At 41.6% G+C, this 17,308-nt stretch overlaps 1 protein-coding gene across 1 annotated transcript in view; it reads right to left on the minus strand.

The window, feature by feature from the left end:
• The window catches only part of PIEZO2 (piezo type mechanosensitive ion channel component 2), a 252,170-nt gene that overhangs the window by 166,374 nt on the left and 68,488 nt on the right, over positions 1-17,308 (minus strand). The gene's annotated exons all lie outside the window — the stretch shown is intronic.

Genomic DNA, 17,308 nt, shown 5'->3' on the forward strand with positions numbered 1-17,308 from the left:
TGCCTGAAATGTGGGAGACCTGGGTTCGAGCCCTAGGTTGGGAAGATCCCCTGGAGAAGGGCATGGCAACCCACTCCAGTGTTCTTTCCTGGAGAATCCCCATGGACAGAGGAGCCTAAAGGGCTGCCGGCCATGGGGTAGCAGAGTCAGACACAACTCAGTGACTAAGCACAGCACGGCAATCTGTTCTATAGAATGACTCAAATGTATGTGAAATGTAATAGTGACTCTCTTAATTATTAGTTTAAAGCTAAAAGCAATTTATTACCTTTATAAAATTATATGATTAACACTGATTGAAAATGCGTTTATCGCAGGATGCTTGCTTGCATGTTTGTGTGCCCAGTCGTGTCTGACTCCTTGTGACCCCACGGACCGAAGCCTGCCAGGCTTCTCTATCCGTGGGATTGTCCTGGCAAGAATATTGAAGGGGGTTGCCGTTTTCTACTCCAGGGGATCTTCCTGACCCAGGGATTTGAACCTCATCTCCTGCAGCTCTCGCACTGGCAAGGGGATTCTTTATCACTGCGCCCCTGGGAAGCCCTTATCATAGGGTATGTTACCACAAAATGGAACCACTAAAAAGCCTCTGGTCCAGAAAGCTTTATAAGGGAGTCTGCCAACTTTGAAGGAACAGATAATCCCTATCTTATAAAAGTAGTTCCAGAGAGTAGAAAAAGAAGGAAAGTTGCCTAAAGCATTTTACAATTTACAGTAAGTTTAATTTCAAAATAAAATAAGGCTAGAAAAGGGAAGGAAATTATAAGGCCATTTTACTTATGAATATAGACACAAATTATTTGAAAACAATATTTGCTCACCAGCTGAAATAGCAAAGTAAAATACAACACTAAGTGAACTAAGTCAGACAAAGACAAATATCATATGACATTACTTATATGTGGAACCTAAAATTTTAAAAATGATACAAATGAACTTATTTACAAAACAGAAACAGACTCACAGACTTAGAGAATGAATTTATGGTTACCAGGGAGAAGCGGGGTAGGGGGGGCAAAATAGTTAGGAGTTTGGGATCAACATGTACAGAGATAATCAAAAAGGACCTACTGTAAAAAAAATTTTTTGAGTAAAGTTCAAGGCAAATATATAGACAGTAAAAAGGAATCTGAAGTTAAAAAAATACATCAAAATAAGCTTTGTTGCAGAAAAACAAATGTGGCTTAATAGTAACAAAATCTGTAATGTTATATCATACACTGGTAGGCTGATTTGATAATTTTATTAATGGATACATAAAATAATTTCATTAAGTTCAAAATCTGTTTATGACAATATAATACTCTGAAGACTGGGAATAGAAGGAAATGGCCTTAAGATAATAAAGAACTTATACCATAACTAAAGCAAATATCTTGTTTCTGGTGGAATTGTGGACGTAGTTGTATTAATATCAGAGAATCACCAAGGACATCTGAAGCCCTCATCATTTATACCACTAGGTATACTGGCCAGTGATGTAAGATAAGAAAAAGAAAGAAGAGTTGTAATAACTAGAATTATTTGCCAGTAATGTGATCAAATGGAATCATTTGCAGATGACCTTATCATCAATATAGGATGTCAAACTTAATCCACAGACCAATTATTAGAAAAAATACACAACAATGATTCAGATGCAACATCATCTTGCAAAAGTAAGTATAGCTCCTCTGTGTTGGCAATAATCAAATAGAAAGCAAGATACAGCGTAAATTAGCAAACAAAACTATATTGTAATGGCTTTGTCAAGGTGTCAGTATAATCTAACACTGATCAAATGTCGCTGTGAGTTTACAGATATTGCTAAATTCTGCAATGAACTGACTTTAACATATTTTTCGTTGATAATCTGGGTGGGCCCATTCAATCAGTTTTAAGTCCTGAAAAGAACAGATAATTGGCCTTTAAGTTGAAGCTTAAAGGTCTAAACTGTTTTAAATATAACTAAAATGCTTCAGTTTGTCTCATTTTTGATTTTCAAGTTTAGTTAAGGGTCTGTCAATTCTGTTGAACTTCTCAAAGAACCAACTTTTGGTTTTACTGATTCTCACTATGGTTTTTCTAGTCTCTGTTTCATTTAGCTCTGCTCTCATCTTTATTTCTTCCTTCCTGTTGCTGGTTTGAATTTTAGTTTGCCCTTCTCCTTTCCACTCCTTAAGGTGTAAATCTAGGTTATTGATTTAAGATCATTCTTTTTTTTTAATACAGTTGTTTACAGCTATAAATTCCCCCGTGAACACTGCTTTTGTGCATCCAATAAGTTTTAGCATATTATGTTTTGTTTCCATTGGCCTTTAAGTATTCTTTTTTTATATATGCATAGATTACTCTCTTCATATCATTTTAAAATTATTTATTTATTTATTTAAGGCTGTGCTGAGTCTTCATTGCTTTGTGTTGGCTTTCTCTAGTTGTGGTGAGTGGGGGGCTACTCTTCACAGTGTGTGGGTTTCTCATTGTGGTGGCTTCTCTTGTTGCAGAGCACAGGCATGGTTTTCAGCACATGGGCTTGGTAGTTGCGGTTCACAGGCTCTAGAGCTCAAGCTCAGTAGCTGTGGTGCACGGGCTTAATTGTTCTATGGTATGTGGAATCGTCCCTGACCAGGGATCAAACCCGTCCTCTTCATTGGCAGACAGAGTCTTAACCACTGCGCCACCGGAGAAATCCTTTAAATAATCTTAAATTTCCCTTGTAGTTATCTCCTGGACTTGCTAGTGTTTAAGAATGCATTGTTTTCCATAGACCTGTGAATTTTCCTTCTGTTATTAATCTCTTAAGTTTCATTCCATTGTACTTTGAGAAGACACTTTGTATGCTTTCAGTTCAGTTCAGTTCAGTTGCTCAGTCTTGTCCAACTCTTTGTGACCCCATGAACTGCAGCACTCCAGGCCTCCCTGTCCATCACCAACTCCCATAGTTTACTCAGTCTCAGGTCCATCGAGTCGGTGATGCCATCCAGCCATCTCATCCTCTGTCATCCCCTTTTCCTCCTGCCCCCAATCCCTCCCAGCATCAGGGTCTTTTCCAATGAGTCAACTCTTCGCATGAGGTGGCCAAAGTACTGGAGTCTCAGCTTTAGCATCATTCCCTCCAAAGAACACCCAGGGCTGATCTCCTTTAGGATGGACTGGTTGGATCTCCTTGCAGTGCAGGGCACTCTCAAGAATCTTCTCCAACACCACAGTTCAAAAGCATCAATTCTTCAGTGCTCAGCTTTCTTCACAGTCCAACTCTCACATCCATACATGACCACTGGAAAAACCATAGCCTTGACTAGACAGACCTTTGTTTGCAAAGTAATATCTCTGCTTTTCAATATGCTATCTAGCTTGGTCATAACTTTCCTTCCAAGGAGTAAGCGTCTTTTAATTTCATGGCTGCAATCACCATCTGCAGTGATTTTGGAGCCCAAAAAAATAAAGTCTGACACTGTTTCCACTGTTTCCCCATCTATTTCCCATGAAGTGATGGGACCAGATGCCATGATCTTCGTTTTCTGAATGTTGAGCTTTAAGTCAACTTTTTCACGCTCCTCTTTCACTTTCATCAAGAGGCTTTTGAGTTCCTCTTCACTTTCTGGCATAAGGGTGGTGTCATCTGCATATCTGAGGTTATTGATATTTCTTCTGGCAATCTTGATTCCAGCTTGTGCTTCTTCTAGCCCAGCGTTTCTCATGATATACTCTGAATATAAGTTAAATAAGCAGGGTGACCATATACAGCCTTGATGTACTCCTTTTCCTATTTGGAACCAGTCTGTTGTTCCATGTCCAGTTCTAACTGTTTTTTCCTGACCTGCATACAGGTTTCTCAAGAGGCAGGTCAGGTGGTCTGGTATTCCCATCTCTTTCGGAATTTTCCACAGTTTATTGTGATCCACACAGTCAAAGGCTTTGGCATAGTCCATAAGCAGAAATAGATGTTTTCTTTTTCAATGATCCAGCGGATGTTGGCAATTTGATCTCTGGATTCTCTGCCTTTTCTAAAACCAGCTTGAACATCTGGAAGTTCATGGTTCACGTATTGCTGAAGCCTGGCTTGGAGAATTTTGAGCTTTACTAGTGTGTGAGATGAGTGCAATTGTGCGGTAGTTTGAGCATTCTTTGGCATTGCCTTTCTTTGGGATTGGAATAAAAACTGACCTTTTCCAGTCCTGTGGCCACTGCTGAGTTTTCCAAATGTGCTGGCATATTGAGTGCAGCACTTTCACAGCATCATCTTTCAGGATTTGAAATAGCTCAACTGGAATTCCATCACCTCCATTAGCTTTGTTTGTAGTGATGCTTTCTAAGGCCCACTTGACTTCACATTCCAGCAGTCTTTTTAAATTTCGTGAGAATTTTTTCATGATCTAACATATGGTCCACCCTGGAGCATATTTCATATAAACTTGAGAATAATATGTATCCTCCTAGTGTTGAGTGGAAGGTTTCATATTTATCTGTTAGGCCTAGTTGGTTTATAGTATTGTTCAAGTCTTCTTTTTCTTCATCATTCTTCTATTTAGGTGTTCTCTCCAGTATTGAAAGTGGGCTATTGAAATAGTGAGTTATTACTGTATGAGTATCTATTTCTCCCTTTAAGTCTGCCAATGTGTTTGATGCATATATTTTTGGGCTCTGCTGTTTGTTGAGTAAATGTTTATAATTGTTACATCTTCTTGAATTGACCTTTTATCAATATACAATGTCCTTTTGTAAAGATTTTTGACTCAACGTATATTTTGTCTAATATTAATGTAGCCACCTCAGTACTTTTTTGGTTATTATTTGTATAGGACATCTATCCTTTCACTTTCAACCAACTCTTCTTTGGATTTTAAATGAATCTCCTGCAGACAATACATAATTGGGTTATATTTTATTATGCATTCTGCTACCTTTACCTTTCATTGCAGTTTAATCCAATTATATTAAAATACTTACTGATAAGGATACATTTCTGACATTTTGCTATGCTTTTCTGTATGTCATAGCTTTTTGTTATTTGTTCCCTCTATTACTTCTTCGTTTTTTACTTTTGAAGGATGTTTGCCTATATAAGATCATCTTCTAAAACATAGAAAATTTAATCAATTAGTTAATTAATTTTTACATTGCATATATTCTTTTTGAGGTTCTTTTACATTGTAAGTTATTACAAGATATCGAATACAATTCCCTATGCTATAGAGTAGGACTTTGTCATATCTATCTTGTTCCAACCCTATACCTTCTTCCAAACTAACAATAAGACTAAATTAATTAATTGGAGTATAAGACCATCAAATATATACTCTTTCAAAACACTTTTTTTCCCTCCTGATCCTGCCCCAAAGACTCCTGATTTCAAACTGGCTCCTGCCCTGAAGACATCAAGTTTCCCCCACCCCCATTCCATCTCTCTGACCAGGGGAACTAGGGAAAGGGGTCTCAAGAGCTGAAGACTAAATGAGAATCCTCTAATTCTGTTATAAACCAGTACAAGTTCTGGTCTCACCCCCAAGCTACACATGTGTGCAACAGACCCAAAGGACCTTTGAGAACCGAACTACAATATAAAGAACCACATGGGTCCCAGACTGACCCCTGAGGGGTGCATGTGCAGGGAAGGCCCAAATAGAAAAGCAAAGTTTTGAGAACTGACATTGGAACCACCAGTCACAGAAAGTGAGACAAAGCTTGTGAGCTGAAACCAACCAGACTGATTGCCTGTTGGAAACTGAGAAACAAAGGGGGAAAAAAACAACTTTCTCCAGAGGATTTAAGATGACCCAGTGATTCATAACATAATATTCAAAGTGACCAGGATATAAACCCATATTACTTGGCATAGCAAACACCAGGAAAATCTGACCAAGTCCCAAGAGAAAATACAATAAAGTCAACCTTGAAATTATCCAGATGTTTAAATTATTAGAAAATGACTTTAAAACGTCCATTACAACTACACTCCATGAGCTCAAGGTAAACAATCTTGAAATGAATGGAAAGATGGAAGCTGTCAGTAGAGAAACAGAAAAAAGGAGAAATTTAGAACTGAAAAAAAATATAATATCTGAAATTTAAAATTCAATTGATGGACTCAGTAGTAGAGTAGAGATGATAAAGAAATAAGCCAGTAATTTGAAGAGATTAATAGAAATTATCCACTGTAAATATCAGAGAGTAAAAGAATTCATAGGCCTCGGATCAAAGGTCCATGTTTGAGTTACTTCTGTCATTAGGTTTACTGAAGGGGAGGAAAGAGAGGCTAGTGCAGAAAAAGGATTGGATGATAGTCAAAAGTTCCCCCAATTTTTTGAAGACATAATCTACACATTCAACAAGCTCAGCAAATCCTAAAAAGGATGAACTTGAAAAAACCATGCCAGACTCAGAATAACCAACCTGCTAGAAACCCAAAGAAAAGAAAAACTCTGAAAGCAGAGAGAAGAAAATGTCACATTATACACAGGGGGACAGCAGTTTGAATTACTATGTGCTTTTCATCACAAATGATGAAGACCAGGATAGCTGGAATGACATCTTTAAAGTTATGAAAGAAAAGAATTACGAACCCAGAATTCTATACCCTGTGAAAACATCCTCCAGGAATGAGGGCAAATGAAGACATTTTCAGATGAAGGAAAATTGAGAGTATTTGTCATCTGGAGGTCTGCTCTAAAAGAAGCACGAATGTAGTTTCTTCAGGCTGAAGGGCAGTGAAAGGGAAATGTGGAACTCTAGTCATGAGTAAGAGCAACAGGAAAGGGTAAAAAGATGTTTGTTCTCTTACACACACACATACACACACTCACATACACACACCCCAATTACAGCCATGCTCCAATTAACTCAGGGTATTTCTAGAAATGATCTCTGTTTTTCTGGTTTTTGAAGTATTTTGTGTGCACAGGAATAATTGAGGGTGTTATGTTGCCCATGTGTCTTGAGTAGTCACTCTTATTTATACAAGAAATATGAATTATCCAAAGCTATGTCACCTAATAAATAATCATTCATAATTAGAATCATAAGAAAATGGGGCATATATTTAAAAGAAATTATATATATATATATATATATATATATATATATACACACACTAACTTTAGAATGATTTCTCAAAGTAACTCAGATAGCAGATTCACAAAATAGGCAATTCATGGCCAGCATGACATGGCACCAACCTGCACAATTATACACTGTTTTCTCTGGTTATTAAGCAGAAGAAATTCAACATTAATGGAAGGAATAAATAACAAGGAGGAAAAAGTAGAGTTTTTCCCATCAACTTTAACTTAGGTTTTATTGATTGATTTTGTTTATTTTTAATGTATTTCCTCAAATAGAGCTTTAAAAAAGACAACAGTTACTCCATAGATTCCATCCAAGAACTGGGATTTAAATATAAATCTAGCTCCTCATTTATTACACTCTTGAAAGAATTCAGAGGTTATTGCTATAGTCACCACTTCTGATCTATGGTTTCAAGTGATGTTAAAGGTGACTTTTAATATGAAAGATCTATGATTCCCATTGTTGTAAGCTAATCTGGAAATTTTCTTATTAAGAAGCAATGCATCACCATATTTGAGCAATTCTTCCAGAAGAGCTCTGAGCCTTTGAGCAATCTTTTTTGCGGTAAGAATGAAACAGCAAAAAAATTCACTGATATGATTTTATGGATAGTGGTTTAGTCACTAAGTCTTGTCTGACTCTTGTGACCCCACACACTGTAGTCCACCAGGCTCCTCTGTGCATAGGATTTTCCAGGCAAGAATACTGGAGTGGGTTGCCATTTCCTTCTCCAGGGCATCATCCCAACCCAGGAGTTGAACCCAGGTTTCCTGCACTACAGGCAGATTCTTTACCAACTGAGCTGCCAGGGAAGCCCCCAGGTTAATGAATTAAATGCAAATTCTGTATAAATACAGAGTTTTAAGAGGTTTTTTTAAAAAATACTTTTTAAAGTCTCCTTTAGCCTTCCCCAAAATACTTTTATTATCTGACTACAATTTATTTAGAAAGATGCCTATATACATGGCATTTAGAAAAAATACTTGGAAAGTAAGTATTTCTGTTTTATGAATCGCCCATAATTTTAGGCTCCAGACAGAAGAAATGAAAAGCAAGTTGATACATAAAACTTTTTTCTTTTTCTCTTCAAAATGAGATTGAATATAAATACACATTAGATGGGCTTCCCAGTGGCTCAGTGGTAAAAGAATCCGCCTCCAATGCAGAAGCCACAGAAGATGTGGGTCCCCTGGAGGGGGATCTCCAATATTCTTTCCTGGAGAATCCCATGCACAGAGGAGCCTGATGGGCTATGGTCCATAGGGTCACAAAGAGTCGGACACAACTGAATTGACTTGGCATGCATTAGCTCGAAAGAGCATGTTGCAACTTCAAAACAGACTGGACGGTCAGGCTTCAAGGCTAAGTATAAGAAGGTGCTAACACTCAACATCTGACTTACAAGAAGTTCTGTGCCATTTCGTTGGCACAAAACTAATACAAAAGGAGAGAAGAAATACACATTGACTACATATGCTGTTTGAAATCTCAGCAAGGCCATCATTCTAGCACTGCTCAGAACCCTTTTCTGCTAAAAAGAATGAGTCAGAGAGGCTTTCTGGGAACACTGCAGAAGCGATGGAAGAATAAACGACGAGCTTATTCGCCCAGAATTCTTCCCGCCTGAACTAGAAGCTTCCACGGCATGTCTCCAAGTGGGACTTGGAATTCCCCTGTGCCCCACCCCTTAATCCTCCTTTGCAAAAGCTCAGATCTCTATTTCCAATTTTGTTGTTGGCAGATTATTGAAGCCAAAACAATATTTTCCCCTCTCCCTTCCCATTTGGATCTATCATTTATTACTCTGGCTTTATGTACTATTACTTAATAAGTTTTAAAGTGTTGTAACCTCTTCTAAAAGTTTCTCCACACCAAAGCTGATATGATCAGAGAGAAAACAGTGCTTGGGGTATGCAGGGTTGGGGGGAGGTGGCTGAGGGGCCAGAGAAGGGGATGTGAAGCCTCCAGTATCACGTGTCCACTCCTCTCGTGCTTCCAAACTTACCGCTTGTGACCAGGTCTCATTGCTTCTACATCTTTCCTTACCGCCTTGACCACAAGGACCTCCCTCTGACCCCTACATTGCATAGTGTCTGTATCTAACATTTGGCATCTTACAGTGTGAGCTGCTGTCCTGGGCTGGTTACCAGGAGACAGCCTCTGAGTTGGGGCTGCTGTGCAGACAGTTACTGGGAGAAGAGCTCTAGGCAAGGACATGACAGGGGAGCGAGGGGCAGGACTGAGACAGGGGAGATGCTGGCCTGGAAAGCAGCTCCAGGGGGCCCTCAGCTGGTCCTTGGGAAGCCTGGAGTGGGAATGGCCCTTCACAGATACCTAGGACTGAGGCAACAGGGCTAAGTGTTTGCACCTTACCCACTCCATCGCTGACCAGAAATTTGATGTGGACTGTCCCTAGAGATGAGTATTACTTGCAGCTTCCTACAGGTGAAGACAGTCCCTAGGGAGGAACCAGCTGCAGGCCTACAGTCAGAAATATCCACGGGAGACTGGCACCATGATCACAGGGTGCTGGGCCACTGGGCCTTCTGGTTCTAGACACTGATTGGCCTCAGACAGACCATAAGCACCCTAGAAGCAAGGACTTTTTCCAGCACAGGGAAAGCTTCGCAGGAACCTCACAGCTAAATATCTGTGAGGCAAGAAGCAAGTGGGAGGGCATGAGGTTGTGGGGGTCTTCCAATTCCAGAAAATTCCAAGAGCCGGGGGCTTCCAGGTGACACAGTAATTCATGGTAAGAACTACTTTCTTGGCTCTAAACATGTAGAAATCATAGGTAAAATGTGAAGAGGGTCACCAGAAACACATAACCAGTCAGTCACACAAGATAAATATTTCTAAGGTTAGAAATGGAACAGAAATGAAAAGCTGTGTGCAGGCATCCTTAAGGCAGACATTGGAGACCAAAGTGGGCTTCCTGGGGAGCATTTCATGACATGCTCAGTGTCATCAAGGAGGCCACTGTAGGAATCACTGATTAAACAAGGGTTTGGGTTACAGCTCCCCAGTTTTCAAAATGATGCTGGAAAAGCATTTATGGTTTATAAGGAGCTTAGGGAGGAGAAAGATTGTAGGTATGACTAGTGGGAAAGCCTGAATACCCAGCATCATCCAAGGGCACATCTTAACTCTCCATCCCCAGGGGTCCAGGTGGGAAAAACACAAAAGAGTCAGAAGGAGAGGTGAGCACAGAGGTGTGGAGGAAGGGCTTGAAGAAGAGCAGAGAGAGAGAGAGAAAGAGAAGGAATGAGACAAAGAAGAACTTTTCTTTCAATATGAAGAAACAAAACATGATTCAAAAGCATATAAAGAGAGACTTCCCTGGTGGTCCAGTGATTAAGACTCTGCACTTCCAATGCAGGGGAGGCAGATTCAATCCCTGGTCGGGGAACTAAGGTCCTATATGCCTCTAGGCATGGCCAAAAGATTAAAAAATTTTTAAAAACATTATGAAAAAACATAAAGCCAGAAAAGATAACTGGGACATGGATTCACCAAAGCAAAAATTAAAAATTGTGAAACACGCTGAAAATGACTTTAAACTAAGTTGTTTGGGATCCTCAAAAAAATTAATTAATTAAATCTTGAAATGTAAACAAGAAATTATTTTTTACAAACAGAAATGAAGAAGATGACACTGACAAAAGCAACTATATGTCTTAGGAATTTACAACATAGTCATATAATTAGTGAATTACATCAATAGATGCACTAAGCTGTATCTATTTCTTGGTTGGATACCAAGGCAAAGATAAATTTAGTGAAGTGGATGACAGTACAGAGTTCACTCAGAACTCAACACAGAGTAACAAGGAAGAAATTAAACAGTAGCTGGGAGACACAGAGGGTAGGCTGAGAGAATTCTACTTACGTGTGGTTAGGAATTCCAGAACAGCAGCATAAACAGGGAAATAAATATTTTGATGAATTGTCTTCTGTTCATTTATTTGTTAATTTATTCATAAACAAACAAGTGTTTGATGACTCCTATGTGAGAGTCACCATGCTGAGACTTCAGGCTTCCAGCACAGAACAAGAACACAGTGAGATCAGACATGCTACCAAAGAGCAGAGGAAGTGCCTGGTGTACCATAAAGATGGTAAAAATTGGACAGAAATTGGAAGTAACAGCTTTGTTTAGTTGGAAACAATATATGTAAAAACACACTGGGGCATGAAAATAGGTTGGAGGAGCCAAAGATTTCAACTGAATTAAAAATTCTAACAATAAATCCTCCAGCTCCAAGGACCAGACCAGTAAAGATCTTAGATGAGGGCACAGTTCTGCCCTCCCCGTGCAAAAGCACACAGACAATATGTGAACAAATCAATACAGGCCATGATCCAGTAAAACCTTATTTGTGGGCACTGAATCTGGAAGTCAGGTTAACATGCAAATGTCATGATTTATCTCAATTTTTTTCAAGCAGATCATCTTAAAAACCGATAGGCAGAGGTAGATTGAGCTTCCACGATAGCTCAGTTGGAAAAGAATCTGCCTGCAAGGCCAGAGACCCAGGTTCAATTCCTGGGTCAGGAAGATCCGCTGGAGAAGGGACAGGCTACCCACTGCAGTATTCTGGCCTGGAGAATTGCATGGACTGGATAGTCCATGGGATCGCAAAGAGTCAGACACAACTGAGCAACTTTCACACAGAGGTATATTTGACCCTGGGGCTGTAGTTTGTGTACTTCAGCCCCACAGAAGCTGAAGAAAAACGTTCGCAAGTTAGAAAAGCAAGAGACTGAGTTCTGATATTCGAGAAATTGCCTAGCAGGCATCCCCCTGGTTCCATGATGTCTGAGGGTCAGTCCCATTCACAGGGAACAAACAAAGCAGGTGTTGATCTAGCCTGACCAGGTCGTAAACACTGGCGCCCACCGTTGGCCTTCACATGGCCACCTTCCCCAGAGAGGACCCACCACACACTTTCACTTTCTCTAATTTCACCATTTCAAAGAAGAAATCGAGCCAACATTCAGAACTCCAGTTGTAAATATACACTGGATTCATAATGTCATGAGGTAGTTGTCTTGTTGCGATGTTCTATGAGAAGGGGGAAAAAGAAAGCTATTCAGGTAGAAATGTATTAAAACACACAGGACGTTGTATAAGCACACTGAAAATTTCCTGCTAAAGTCTGAAAGCCTGAACTATGGACAAGAGGCCAAATTGAATAACTCAAGTTCAAGCACCCAAAGAAAAAGGCTTTCCTAGCACATTCTCACGGCCCTGCGTGGGTGGGTTTGGCAGACAGCAGGCCAATACAAACATCCAACGTGGAGATGAAGAATTCTCTTCATGGAATCAATTGATTAACCAGCCCCGCTCAGAAAGAGGAAGGCTTTTCCAAGGGCACAAGCTCTGAGGCCTCTCGTTGAGCAGCCAATGCCTTTGCATGAAATCAAGGGCAGGCTTCAGCCAACAGATTCAAAGGCAGGGGTCAGGAAGCTGCCCTGCCCTCTGCAGAGCTCCTGACTCTCCTCTGCCATGAGCCTTGTCTTTCCTCTTGGAGGCAGGACAGCCTTCAGAGGCTGAATAAGGCTGGGGGCATCAGGAACGTGTATGATATTTACTCATGCTGGGAAAACTTTTCATGTATAAGTGAAACCTCTGAGCTAGAGCTTTGGGCCAATTCGGTAAACCACCTATAGGACTAAGAAAAGCGAGTTACCACTATTTTTTGCTGCTTTTACTTTTTTTCTTTTAACCACGTACAACTTCTGCCCCTTGGAACCTAAGGGTCCAAGGTTTTTGGATGGTCTCTGTGTTCCTCTTCCCAGGCCTGAGAAGGTGAGGTAGAGCATGGTTCATCCACTGTCACGTTGTCTTTCTGCACAGATGCCCTGCCCAGGCCCGGAGCTCCGGGTCTCCACGTGGCACATGGGGAGGGGCTATCAGTGGTCATTCCCGGGGTGCCAGCAGTCCAGGACTGACCTTATTGCTCACTGCTTCCCTGTAGGTGGAAACCCTGCCAAGTCCAGAGGAAAACATGCAGAAAGAGGGAGTAATTTAGATATCCACCAGATGTGGCTCCTGACTGGAGATCCTAGCCCTCGTCACCCCTGGTTCTGGGGTGTCACATGTTTGTCAGACTACTCAGTGCCCCAACTTCAATCCTCAGGGACTGTACTGCAGCCCAGGTATAGCAGAGGGCAGCCATTTGGGAATAAATGCTTCAGTCATTTTTAAGATGATCCAAAATATAAGAAGTGTTGTTGGCTGTCCACACGTTTACTTTCAACCAAGCAGCAGCCTTGGGGCATTGGGTCAGAGAGGATATGGAAGGAAAAAAATATAAAATAAATAATACACACCTAAAATCTGCTCTGCAAAACGAGCTGTCAAAATCCAGAAGGAGCACTTTTTAAAAGCAATTTTGAGGTTCATGGGTCGCATTTCTGAGAACTTCAGTTGTCTTAGTTTATCATTCAGAGGCGGAAAGCCCCTTCTACATGTTGCTCCCCAAATTCTCACCACCTTCCAGCAAGGAGGCTTTGTCAGATGAGAGCCCTTGGCAACACGTCACCCTAGGGGACAGATGTGTGACATCCTACATTGACCAGAGGCCTCCAGAAGGCAGGAGTGAGGTATCACAGCCTTGGAACACTCCTGAACGTTGGCACAGTGCTTGGCACATCCCGTCCAATGTCACCAGAAGGACGTGAAAGATGTGAAAACTGTGGGAGAGGAGCTGCTCCCAGAGCAGTGATCCCAGTGCCTGTGGGTGTGTACAGACGACCAGAAGACCTTGTAGGGCTCGTTGAACCACTAGGCCCGTTTGTGGAATTCTGCACCAAGGGACCTGCAAATGGTAAGGAGTGAAGAACCACCAGGTGATGGAGTCCATTCCCCTGGAGGCCGGCTGATCTCGGGGAGCATTTTTTTGGTTGTTAGCCTCCTGGGTCTCCTGCACCAAGCTCTCCCACAATCGTTCATTCTTCCAGCCATTAGCTTCCTGCATGGAGCTCTCCTGCAGTCCCTCTAGGAAAACAATGACTTGGAAACAAGGCTTACCTTCTACTCCATGGGACTCTGCCCTGTCCTTCCCTTTCACCTCTCTTGCCAGGAAGCCCAGTTTGGTTCCACACTGATTGAGCATCAGCCATGAATAGTCACCGCCTCCAGCTTCACATTGATGGAGAGTCAGAGCCTCGGTCTGGGGTGTCTCCACACTCCAGGGAGTGGTCCAGGTACAGACTGATGACCATCCACATGCCTCATTGAGCTGTGTTCACATCTGCTCTTGTCAGGTGTAAGATGTCCAGCTTTGCTGGCTGGGAGTCTTCCTGTCCTGCTGACCCAGCAGGAGAGACAGTTTGTATTGTTACCATCTTGTTCCCTTGGGGAACACACACAGGTGACCATGACTAACTGCCTCGTGACCTGGTGTGTTTATCTCCCCAGCCCCGTGCTTCCCTCTCTGGCTGCAGGGCTATGGGGCAGCCATCAGCCAGCCCTGCTTCTCTTTGTTCTCTGCACTCTTGAGTCCTGGACAGTGAGTCATCCACACAGGGGGCTCCTGGGAGAGGCACAGACTGTCCACAACTTCTCTCCCCAGAAAGAGCCCAGCACACTTTGGAAAACCAGCCTTTTTGCTAATTTTTCATCCAATGACTCCCATGGTATTTTTTCACCTACCTTGGAAACTGGCAAGAAGACAATGAAATTTCTGTCTGTAGATGGTACATGCCTCTCTGTCCCTTTGGCTCAGGCCCGAGATGTGATGTTTAGGCCTTCATTGGTCATTTAAGCTGTAACAGACACATTCACCTCAGGGACTCCTTGTCACAGGACCCTGCTGTGTGCATTGGTTGCAATCACCTTTATTTCTCTTATCACCTGATTCTCTCTCACACAAACACAAACACACGAGTGCAAGGATCCTATTTGCCCTGTTTGTGATTACTGTATTCCAGATGCATAAAAAAATGCTTAGCAGGCGGTTAGCACACAAGTATTGGTTGAATGAATGAACAAATGAAGGAATGTCACAGATGAACTGAAGAAGTCATATGTTAACTTACAGTCGTTGACATAGGGTGAAGGACTGAGGAGAGCAGAACATTAGTGCATAACAGTGAAGCGTCTCTGCAGAATTCAACTCCTTGAGCTCAAAAATTTACCTAGTGTTAGCCTACTGGCCTGCATCCACACCCCAACATCTGCCATGAAATAGAGCAGCCAAATTCACAAATCCTCCTTCCCATCACCTTCAAGTTCATTCATCTTTTCCTTCCTCCTTAACTTCCTTTCTATTTCACACACACACACACACACACACACACACACAGATCTCAAGATGTGTCCCTTTCAGTTTCATAGATTACTTTTCTGTTGACCACAACTTCTTAGCATGAAGATCCTCCCCTAATGGTTTAGAAAATGATTTTAAAGTATCTTTCTTTTTTATTACATTACCTATTTTTTTCATTTTAACCAGAACTTATATCATTTAGAAGACAAAATATCTGCAGAGATTTAAAAAATGTCCTCAGAAATGAAATGGCAAATTGAATCCCCAGACTTAGTTCTAATAGACTCATTTATTAAGGAAAATCAACACGTCTAGCTTCCATAGGTTACACTTTTTTTTGCATTAAAGCTTTAAGTCACTTGTCTAGGCTGCATACAGTGAGATGAATAGATGCTAAGAGTAAAGTGCAATGAGTTTGGGCAAATGTTTGCATCAGTGAAACCACCACAACAAGACCCAGAATGTCCTTCATGTCCTTTGCAGCCAGTTCTCACCTGTATAGAAATCTAAGAATCTCAAAGAACCCCAAGGGCAATAAAACAAAGGAAACTCACCCTGGGATACATCACAGCCAGACTACTGAAAGTCTAAGAAAAGAGAAAAAGCTTAAAAGAGCTGGAAATAAATAACACATTATGTAAAAGTGGATAATGACAAGATATATGACTGACATCATCCAAAAACTGTGGAAGCCAGAAGAAGTTGGAATGACATATTCATGGTGCTGAAACAGAAAAGTTCTTCAATCAAAAATTCTATACCCAGTGAAGCTGTCCTTCAAAAATGAAGGCAAGCATAAAAGCCATTTTAAGACAAAAACTGAGAGGATTTGCAACCAACAGATTTTCTGTGTCAGGAATGCAAAAAGAAGTTCTTCAGGGAAGGAAAATCACACAAAAAGCAACTCAGATCTACAGGATCCCAAATTGTGCAGAAATAGCAAATGCAGGCATGGATATATCCTCCCCCACCCCACCCGCCAGCAGAGTTCCCCAGCCCCTGACTGCCTTCAGAGGCACAGCTTCCTCCTCACCTGGCAGATATGGGGTGTATTTGACAAGTGGCCAATACCTGCATATACAGAGGAACATGTAAACACAGGTCTCTGTTACCACCAGCTTTCCCGGCCACCACTGAGTAGGCATCACACGTTCTGAATCTAGAAATGTTCCTTTCAGAAAAGGACTCCTTTCTTCAGATCAGCTACAAAATTACCAAACTCGCTTTGCCTTCTGAGGCTGCGATGTGTTCCAGACAGAGGGATGACCTGTGCTGGTCACTGAGATGCTGTCCCCACACTGAGATAGGCAGCACACTAGGACGCCAGCATCTATCCAACCAAGAGATGTCACAGCAATCGTCAAACACAGGCCTGGGACTTCCCTGGTGGTCCAGTGTTCAAGACCCCAAGCTTCCATTGCAGGCGCACAGGTTCAATCCCTGGTCAGGGAACTAAGATCCCACATGCCTCAAAGTATGGCCAAAAAGTAATAAAAAGAAAACAAACACAGGCCTACCTCTTCAGGAGGTCATTCCACCAGTGACTACTTAATTTTTGTGATGGTGCGCCTTCCTGGCTGCCTGCATGTTTCATGTCTAACGATGCCCATCCCAGTCCTGGAACTGCCTGCCCATGCACATCTGTCTTTGCATACCCCCATCTCTCTCTGGTCCACTGGCTTTTGACCTTTGGTAACTGAAACCTCTGGACCACTAGCTAGCTCTGACTTTTGAGTTTCCACGTTGCTTTTGTGGTTCAGAGCTCCATCATTCACATAGCTCTTAATCATTCACCATCCATCCTAACCCTTGATGGCTGCACACTTTATGCCAGCAATATATTGGCTGCGGTGGTGACAAAAGTAAACAACACAAGGTCCCTGCACTGGAAGCTTTCCTGTTTCCCAAGGGGTGAGGGGACAGATGACTGAGTTACATATCAGAGAGGGTGACAAGGTGTTCTAGAGGCTTAAGGCTCGAACAAATGT

This window comes from Bubalus kerabau, chromosome 21 (genome assembly GCF_029407905.1).
Source record: "Bubalus kerabau isolate K-KA32 ecotype Philippines breed swamp buffalo chromosome 21, PCC_UOA_SB_1v2, whole genome shotgun sequence".
NCBI lineage: Eukaryota > Metazoa > Chordata > Mammalia > Artiodactyla > Bovidae > Bubalus > Bubalus kerabau.